Below are 3,268 nucleotides of genomic sequence, written 5' to 3'. Positions count from 1 at the left end.
TTTTATTGATGACCTTGATGAGGGCACTGAGTGCATCCTATGTAGGTTTGCTGATTTCACCAAATTGCCTGGGAGTGTGGACCTGTCTGGCATTAGCAAGGACCTACTGAAGGATCTGGACAGGCTGGAGAGCTAGGCTGAAGCCAGTGGGATGAGGTTCACCAAGACCAAATGCCACGTCCTGAACTTTGGGACCTGGAATGGACTGCCAAGGGTGGGGGTGGATTCACCGACCCTGGAGGTGTACCAGGAATCATTGGACATCGTGTTGAGGGCCATGGATTATTGGGAGCTATTGGTGATAGGTGAACAGTTGGACTGGATGATCTTTTACGTCTTTTCTAACCTTGGTGATTCTATGATTCTATGATATCCTGTCCCTATCTGTGTGCTCCTTTTTGTTTTAGCTAACACTCTCTGAGAGGCCTTACCACATGTCAGGAATTAGTCACTGACCACTTGAAATCTGGTGTTAAATTCAACAGATTTCAAAGCACAGTCATGATGCTGTTGTCTTTCAGGAGCTGTTGACCATGATGATGCAGGGAAATCTCAGGGGAGACGAGTGGGATGGATAAAAATGACACCCACTATTGCTCAGCTGGGTCGGGCTCCCGGAACACAGGGAGCTCATAAGAGTGGGCAGAGATGTAGAGAGACAGCTGTGCCCAGGAGCAGTTCTTGTGCACAGCACAGCCTGCAGGTGACAGAAGGAGAGGAGAGAAATTGGAGTGAGCTTACAAGATATGTAGTGTGTGAGCGGGCTGCGAGCTCTCTGAAGGAGCATTGCTCACAGACCACGACACTGTAAGTCTCATGCAGTAGGCAATGCAGCTGCTTTTAATAGAGGGTTAACTAAATCTGAGACATTCCATAGCAGATATGGATGCAGGTAATGCAAGTTTCTTTACAGTGGAAAAAGTCTTCTGCTCCAGCTGAGGGCTTCTGTGCTGCAGCATAACAGCTGGAGGGGGGGAGCTGGGTGTCCCAGCACGGCTGCAGGCTGTGCAGCCGGGGCTGCAGGCGGGTGCCCAGGGCTGTCCTGCAGAGCAGGGTCCCTGCTGTGCCCCAGGGGCTGTGTGCTGCGTATGGGACTCTGCCGCCTGCCAGGCTCAGCACTCAGCCTGCCCGGGGAGCTGCCCAGGGGAAGGAGTCCCCCGGCAGGACTTGTGCCGTCACAGCTGATGCCGAGGGCAGGGGAACAAGGCTCCACTGCACAACAGTATGCTTGTGAGGGTGCGTTGCTTGAGGAGATCCAAGGCAGGTGGTTTCCTTTTCCTGTTTTGAGGTAAAGAGGATTGGAATCAGAAATCTAAAAGGGGCAATAAGAGTTTTGAGAATTTTTCGTCAATCAATTGCTTGTTTTGTGAACAATCACACATGATGTGCTTCCATTCTCCCCTTTCTTTAAGGATGGAACCAATTGTAATCATCATCATTTTCTGTAGGCATGTATAATTCACTTTTCATACAAACAGACAGCATTATCTGACTGAAACTGAATGCCACTGAAGCTGGGGTAGGGAGCTCTAAGGGCAGTTGGGGTAAAGATATGAGACATGAAACAGAAGGAAAATATCCAGGGAGAAGGGATAAGAAAAGAAGAGGAAGGTTAAAGCTCCATATGCTGCTTCTGCTTAAGGAATCCTGAAATACATGAAATTTAATGCAAGTAATGGTGCTAAATCTACACTCTTGTAGGAGAATGAAAACATTTCATATTATAGCAGGAAGAGTTTGTCTGAGAATGGTCTGGACTTGTCATTATCTTCTGCACTCTGAACAGGACTCCAAGCCCAACAACAGCAGATGCCCAACAGCAGCTCCATCAGCGAGTTCCTCCTGCTGCCTTTGGCAGACACGCGGCAGCTGCAGCTCCTGATCTTCTGGCTCTTCCTGGGCATCTACCTGGCTTCCCTCCTGGGCAACGGCCTCATCAACACAGCTGTAGCCTGTGACCGCCGCTTGCACACCCCCATGTACTTCTTCCTCCTCAACATGGCCCTCCTTGACCTGGGCAGCATCTCCACCACTCTCCCCAAAGCCATGGCCAACATCCTCTGGGACACCAGGGCCATCTCCTACGCAGGATGTGCTGCACAGCTTTTTTTTCTATCTCTTCTTCATGTCAGCAGAGTATTCCTTTCTCACCATCATGTCCTATGACCGCTACGTTGCCATCTGCAAGCCCCTGAACTACGGGACCTTGATGGACAGCAGAGCTTGTGCCACCATAGCAGCAGCTGCCTGGGCCACTGGGGTTCTCAATTCCCTGCTGCACACTCTCAGTACATTTTCACTGCCTCTCTGCCAAGGCAGTGTAGTGAACCAGTTTTTCTGTGAAATCCCCCAGATCCTCAAGCTCTCCTGCTCAGCCACCTAACTCAGGGAAGTTGTGTTTATCTTTTTCAGTGCCAGTTTAGTATTTGGCTGCTTTGTTTTCATAGTGGTGTCCTATGTGCAGATCTTCATGGCTGTGCTGAGGATTCCCTCTGAGCAGGGATGGCACAAAGCCTTCTCCACGTGCCTCCCTCACCTGGCCGTGGTCTCCATGTTTCTCAGCACTGGCTTTTTTGCCTACCTGAAGCCCCCCTCCATTTCCTCCCCACTCCTGGATCTGACAGTGGCACTTCTGTACGCAGTGGTTCCTCCAAAACTGAACCCTATTATTTACAGCTTGAGGAACAGGGAGATCAAGCACGCTCTCAGGAAGGTGTTGCAATAAGCACTATTCAAGCTTCCATAAAATGCACAACTTTCTCACACGATTCCCAGTGATGGTTCTTTATGTTTTATGCATCTTTGATTGTTTGTTTGTGTGTGATATAGCAACCTGCAAAAAAAAAAAAGAAAATAATATTGAACTCATAAATAAAAATTTATTTCATTTCTTTCCTACCTAATTTCCATTTTCTCACTCCAAGAGCTCTTGTTAACATAGAACCAGATTCTCTGAATAGATTAAAATATTCCTTAAAATGTTTCAAAATAGACCTTTACTTAGCTTTTCTTTCTTCCTACTTTGTCTGGATTTGGGGAGGTGCAGCTGCAGACAGCAGCTCAACATGCATTTTTCATTTCTGATCTCTTTACACCACCACAGTGCCCTCAATTCCTCTCATTTGTGCAGGCCTGAAGGTCTTCTGTGTCTCACAACAGTCCTGTTGCCTCTACAGCAGCACTCTGGGACAGCAGTCAGTAGCCAGCAATACGAACGACTGTGTCAGGGCTAGTCTCCTTGCTGTCACATGCCCTTTAGAGCATGACC

General features: G+C 48.4%; 1 pseudogene; it reads left to right on the top strand.

Annotated features, from left to right (window-relative positions):
- The first annotated feature begins 1,809 nt into the window (after positions 1-1,809).
- On the top strand, positions 1,810-2,725 carry LOC146754614 (olfactory receptor 14J1-like; annotated as a pseudogene).
- Positions 2,726-3,268: the final 543 nt, after the last annotated feature.

The sequence above is a fragment of the Coturnix japonica genome, chromosome W, assembly GCF_054131305.1.
Source record: "Coturnix japonica strain WE chromosome W, WE-NBRP24, whole genome shotgun sequence".
Lineage (NCBI taxonomy): Eukaryota > Metazoa > Chordata > Aves > Galliformes > Phasianidae > Coturnix > Coturnix japonica.
The sequence above is the reverse complement of the archived record's forward strand: the minus strand, read 5'-3'. Positions and strand labels throughout refer to the sequence as shown.